Source organism: Oncorhynchus tshawytscha, linkage group LG27, assembly GCF_018296145.1.
Source record: "Oncorhynchus tshawytscha isolate Ot180627B linkage group LG27, Otsh_v2.0, whole genome shotgun sequence".
Classification (NCBI taxonomy): Eukaryota; Metazoa; Chordata; class Actinopteri; order Salmoniformes; family Salmonidae; genus Oncorhynchus; species Oncorhynchus tshawytscha.
In genome coordinates this window covers 4047501-4054600 of record NC_056455.1, presented here as the reverse complement: position 1 = coordinate 4054600, position 7100 = coordinate 4047501, and positions in this window count along the sequence as shown.

Here is a 7100-nt window from a genome sequence, read left to right as displayed (position 1 = left end):
TCATTGATAGCAGGATGTATATGTTACAATGGGAGGTAAGTTTGGATTAGAAACTCAATGATCAATGATGATGATGTATGTGGTGTCAGGGTGTAAAATGTGGAGTCAAGAGAACCCCAAATGTGTTTATTGTGCACTTTCACAGGTGGTAGATACAACACTGAAAGGACAGGCTCAAGTTCAAGCGCATGCCCCAGTAGATGGACAGCACTGGACAATAACTGGCACTTCAGTTTTGTAATTCCGTGGAAGCTAATGCCATCTGAGGTTACAATAAAGCTGGAGAACAAGGAGCGCCCAACTGGAATGGAGAGATGTGAAGTTATTTGCCTGATTGTTGATGAAATCCTAACTGTTTGTCCAATGCCAGGAAAGAAGCATTTGAGTGAAGTAGCCAGAAAGATGGTGCTGACTTATCCTAAGGCATTCCAAGATGTTATCGGAGGTGAAATTGTTGGTAGTGGACACGTCTCCCTCACTAAGCAGCTGCAGAGCCGAGTTGATAACGTGAAGCGAGGGAACACCCCCCTTTCCCTAAGAAGAGGATCCACAATCCAAGAGGATATGCCTGGATTCTTAAGGCTGTATCAACTGGCGACCAGGACGGCTACCAGCCAATGAAACTAGAGAAACACGGAAACATACACAAGAAGAACTGAAGAAGATGTACAAAAACAGAAGCAAAGACAACAAGAGTATTGAAAAGAAAATGGCAGCAACCTTCTACTCCCAGAGGAAAGACATAATTTGTGGTATGGAGAGCTGTGACATTGCCAGAGAATGTCCATATCTACACAAGACCCCCGGCATCAAGACTCACTTTAGAGAACTTACTGGTGTTGATCTCAATGAAGAGCATGAAAAAGCCATGGCGACCAAATGTGTGAGAATTGTGTGCTACTTCAAATCTCTCCCTCGTGATTGGAGGAGCAAGATTGCCAAGACACTGTCAGATATAGAAACTGTCAAAGAGAAGCCAGAAGCCAATCTACCTGGGTCTGTTTAGCTGTTACTTGACTTCTTCAATGAAGAAGAGAACAAGATGTTCCTCAACGTTGATGAAACTTGCCTTCCATTGGAAAGTGACAGTACAAAGCTGCCAAGCACACCATGCATCGTTGTTTGTGGTAAGACATTTTCTGCATTTTCACTTTACATACCCAAGCGAAATCAGTGGTTTTCCTAAAGTGTATTCTTTTGGAACCACATAAGTTTTATTTTAGTACACTGAATAGTATTAAAAGTAATCATTATATGTAAGTGTGTTAAAAATAAAACTAATAATTTTTTATACTTTCGTATACATAGAATTCAGGATTGGAAATAGCATTTTAATATGCTTAATATATATTCCTAATTTAAACTAATAGCTTATTTTAAGTGTACCAAAATGCTATTTGTAATCCTGTATTTAAAGTATTGTGACCGGTCCTGCATAATAATAAAGCAGAACAAGTGGGACAGGAACGAGACAAAAAGAACTAAGGGCAATTTCAAGTGTTTTAAATGAAATAAACAAGGCGTTTTAATTTCCAAACAAACAAGTCAACTTATCTCTCTGACCATTAAGGGAACTAAAATAAACAGTAAATCAATATGCACTCTAAGGAACAAAAAGGAGATTTAACAGAAGCTATACTGATGAATAGGAGCAGAGGAGTCCGACTCCTGTCAGGTTGTTGTGTGAGGTCAGAAGCTTTGAACGTCATTAGGCACGTGGTGTTGTTACTTTGACAACAAGCTTCTGGTTTACTGGATTTAATTGGTAGCTCTTTGAAAACTGAACTGCATCAGAGCTTGTTTAAAAAAAAAAAATTCCCATCACCACTTATTATTATTTAAATATAATTTAACTATGATTTAAGTACTATATAGTGTTCTAATGTACAACTTAAGTGGTTCCAAAATAATACAAGTACACAGCTTTTTTCCGCTTGGGTAACAATGTGTCAGATCTGTGTGGGTGTGTGAGAGGGAGATAGAACAGGAGTTTGAGGGAGAAGGATAGAGCAGGAATAAAAGAGGATGAAGTGGGTGAGGTTGCAGGAGGTAATGAGAGAGATGGGTAAAGAGAGGAAGAGTTTGAATGGAAGATAAACAGTGGTAAAACATTTCACCCCTTGCCTGTTATTACCATAAGGAGTTATCCTCTGACTGCTGAAAACTTCACCGTTTCTGTGGACCAGATCGTCCTAAATGGCATTCCTACTTGCAACGATGCCCTGGTAATGATGTTTGTATTAATGCTTTAACATAAATTACGCCTCTGGCCTGGCAGCAACATTGGAGTTCCTGCAGAGGTATGAATTCATCCCTTATTACCCACTACAATTTCATTTGAAGTGACTGACTTTTATAGTTCTTCCAGGATTTTGTTGTAGCACTTGGGAAAGTGGCAAGTAACATTACATTGCAATTATATTGCAAAAGACATTATTTTCTTTGCACACATTATAACTATCTTTAGTCTGGTGTTGGCATCTATGATGCCTTACTGTTAACTACAACTTTCAATTTCAAAACAGAACCACACCAGTCCCTTTTTGGCAAATAGAAATGTAACATTTCAGGATACACTTTCTATGTACCCAATATACTTTCTGGTGAAAATACATTGTGAAACATTATCGTTCCTCTGTTACTTTAACTGTATCATAGACATGTTCTAATATCACATTGCAAACATCCTACATGTAGCCCCTTTCAATTCAATGAATTGATTTTTACAGGTTCATTTTTGTTAGTCAACAAATCAAAATGATTGTATCTGAAGGGGTAGAGGACCGCTGCTAGTGATTAAGAATGGCGGCCACACAAGTATAGAAGGACATTATTTATGTGATTTCATCCAACGCAGGTGCCTATTCAAGATCAACCAAGATAAAGGGTCCAAAGTGGAGAAGAGTTCAAGAAAGCAGCATGCAATCAAATCCCAAAAGTTATTTCTCTGATCTCAAACAATGCAGAATATGAATGGAGGGAAGTAGTCTTGCGCACGTACACATACAGGCACTTAAATCCACCGACTGCAGCACGCAGTCAAGAAACAGGCAGATGATAAGAAAAGCTTGACCAAAATCTTAGAACTGAATGTTTTTACATTAGCATGTTGCAATTTGCTTTTAAGTGAATGTTTGACATAGTATATGTAAAGTTTGAGTTCAATAAATATTTTGCATTAGGAGTGACATACCTTGGCCAACACCCCCCCCCCCCACACACACTTAGGTTGGAGTCATTACAATTCATTTTTTAACCACTCCACAAATTTCTTGTTAACAAACTATAGTTTTGGCAAATCGGTTAAGACATCTATTTTGTGCATGACACAAGTCATTTTTTCAACAATTGTTTACAAACACATTTTTTCACTTATAATGAACTATATCACAATTCCAGTGGGTCAGATGTTTACATACACTAAGCTGGCTGTGCCTTTAAAAAGCATGGAAAATTCCAGAAAATTATGTCATGGCTTTAGATGCTTCTGATAGGTTAATTGACAAAGTTTGAGTCAATAGGAGGTGTACCTGTGGATGTATTTCAAGGCCTACCTTCAAACTCAGTGCCTCTTTGCTTGACATCATGGGAAAATCAAAAGAAATCAGCCAAGAACTCGGATAAAACTTTAATCTGTACAAACAATAGTACGCAAGTATAAAAACCATGGGACGATGCAACCGTCATACCGCTCAGGAAGGAGACACGTTCTGTCTCCTAGAGATGAACATACTTTGTTGCGAAAGGTGCAAATCAATACCAGAACAACAGCAAAAGACCTTGTGAAGATGCTGGAGGAAACAAGTACAAAAGTATCTATATCCCTATTATAACGAGCCCTATTTCGACATAACCTGAAAGGACGCTCAGCTAAAAAGAAGCCACTGCTCCAAAACCGCCGTTAAAAAGTGTGAGACTTGCAAGCCGAAGAACACCATCCCAACCGTGAAGCACGGGGGTGGCAGCATCATGTTGTGGGGGTGCATTGCTGCAGGAGGGACTGGTGCACTTCACAAAATAGATGTTATCATGAGGCAGGAAAATTATGTGGATATATTGAAACAACATCTCAAGACAAACCTGACTCAGTTACACCAGCTCTGTCGAGAGGAATGGGCCAAAATTCACCCAACTTATTGTGGGAAGCTTGTGGAAGGCTACCCAAAACATTTCTTCCCAGGCAATGCTTTAAAATACTAATTGGGTGTATGTAAACTGCTGACCCACTGGGAATGTGATGAAAGAAATAAAAGCTGAAATAAATAATTCTCTACTATTATTCTGACATTTCACATTCTTAAAATGAAGTGGTTTTCTTAACTGACCTATGACAGGGAAGTTTTACTCAGATTAAATATCAGGTATTGTGAAAAACTGAGTTTGGCTAAACTGTATGTAAACTTCTGACTTCAACTGTAGTTATGGGTTAGGACGACAGAATAATAACTTGACCTAAATTTTATAACCAAAATGTCAAAAAACGGATATTTTGTTGTTAAAAAAAATGCTTTAATTGAATTTTCTTTTTGACACGGTAACTTTCAAGCTTTGAAAAAATCAATGAGAGCCGCACGCTCTATGAGTTCAGATGCAATACTTTAATAACCTAATATCTAATAATAATTCAATAATAACCTTTTAACCTAATAATAATGTACTAATCAGGTGTCCGCGGGCACGCGCACAGACGAGATGCCGCACCAGACGGGGTAAGAAGAAACGACTACCAGAGGCAGAGACACACGATCCCTTTAATTTATCAAGCAAGCTATTGAGCCCTGCCCATGTCTCCTTGCTTAATAAAGGGTTATATTTTGTGCCTTACAACTCAGTGCAACGATTTTGATGTTAAGGTAGTTTTTTTAAAGAAACATCCATTTAAAGGGAATACTTTAGCTCCCCTAATCGTGATATTTCTACTGATAATGTAGGTTGCTCACCTGCACATACTCCGACTCCATTTAGAAGTAAGTTATTTTATTACTCCAGCCAATCGCAATCACTCTATTGAGACATATTGTAGACTCGTTGAAAAATGATCTTGTTCATCTCCTTAAGAACAAACATATCTTTCCATAATTTACCTAAGGATGAAACACAAGCTTTGCTTGATTTGCAATCCGATACGTCAGCCTTTATTAAAGGACACCAGCAGTATGATCTCTATTATTGAATCTCTTGACCCTCCCTGAGAATACTTTGTTAGTTGCTTTTGATGTTGAGTCGTTATACACAAATATTCCACACGAGGGCGTTATTGAAGCTATGGAACATTTTCTTCTGCAACGTGACCCTAATGAACTACCTTCCAGTGCATCCATTATAACATTGGCTGAAATAGTACTCACACACAACTACTTCATGTTTCTAAAGTATTTCTTTATTCAGACGAAGGGTACTGCTATGGGATCCACCATGGCTCCCAACTATGCTCATTTGTATGTGGGTTACATGGAGAAACAGTCCATTTTCAATCCTCTCAAAAATGTTTTCTAGCCTAACATTATTATTTGGAAACAGTATATTGATGATATTTTTGCTCTATGGAGGGGTGATACAAAACAGCTCCAGGTGTTCCATGCTTTTCTTAACTCCTGTCCTGAGCATCTGAGATTTACTATGCAATCTGATACACATCATAAATAATCAGTTTCCTTGATCTTCTGATCTTGTGTGAAGATAATGTTCTATACACTGATCTTTACAGGAAACCTACTGATCCTAACAGTTTGTTGAGGGCTGACAGTTGTCACCCACTTCCCTTGAAAAAACAACAATCAGATTTCAACAGAAATATGGCTGAGACGCAAAGCAGATTCAAGGAGAGGGGGTACAAAAATGGCCAGATTAATACTGCCATTGAGAAAATTCAAAACAAAACGAGACATGACCTTTTTCAAGGTCAGTCTTGCAAAAAGACTCATTCTTGCGTTCTAACTACCCATTATTCAAAGTGCTCTGAACAATCGTTCATAAACATTGGCACATTCAAAGATCCGATGATAGTATCGGTAATGTGTTTTAGGACCCTCCCTTGGTCGTATTCTCGCGGGGCTGAAATCTCAGCGATCAATATCTAAACTCTGATTTTACCACCCCAAGATATCCCTGCACAACGTCTATTTACTCCCCTACTGGATGGAAACTACAAGTGCAATGGCTGTGCTCAATGCAATGGCACTTATAAATGTAGATCCTTTAAACACCACCAAAAAGGGAAACAGATCCCAATCAAAGGAGTTATCACGGGCTCCACTTAGACAGTTATTTATCTTATAACTTGTCCTTGTGGTAAAAATGATCTGGGTAAAACAAAGTGCGAATTAAAAGTACGTATCTCGGAGCATCATTAGGTGCAAAAACTCGACTTACCTAGTTGCGACCCACTTTTTGGAAGAAAACCACTCGATTTCGTCTCTACGTTGTATTGGCATCGAACATGTCACCCTCCCTAGGAGAGGGGGTGACCTCGACAAATGATTGTTAAAACGAGAGGCTACCTAAATCTTTAATTTAAAGACCCTTACTCCCTTCGGTCTCAACGTAGACTTTGATCTGAAGCCATTCTTGTGATTATTGTGATTTCGCCTATTGTAAATGTTTGTAGGCTTATGTAGCCAAATGGTATCTATGAGCGTATGCTATCCATTTATGTTTTTTGTATGCTTTTTTAATATATGAGAATTAACCAACGATATCAGGCCACACCCGGTCATGATTACAGGCACCTGTGTGTGTCCTTTGACACTATATAAGCTAGTCACCCCGCAGTGTTTGTCATTACAACCTGATGAAGACAGCTTGTCTGTCGAAACGTTGGTTATCAGGTTATTCAATTATTGCATCTGAGCTCCTAGAGTGTGCGGCTCTCCTTTAATTTTTCAAGCGTTCTACTCCGCTAGCCAGCACCTCGCCTAAATAGGTGTGCGTTTCTTTCGCCTCCAGATTGTACACTGAGTTTACCTGATACCCCTCTTCTTAACACACCTCTCCCATCCCTCCTTTTCTACCCCTTTACCTCTCTGCCATGCAACTGCACGCACAGGTTAAGGTTTGAACGTGTATTGAATAACTTAATATACGTAGTACATCTTGTAAAA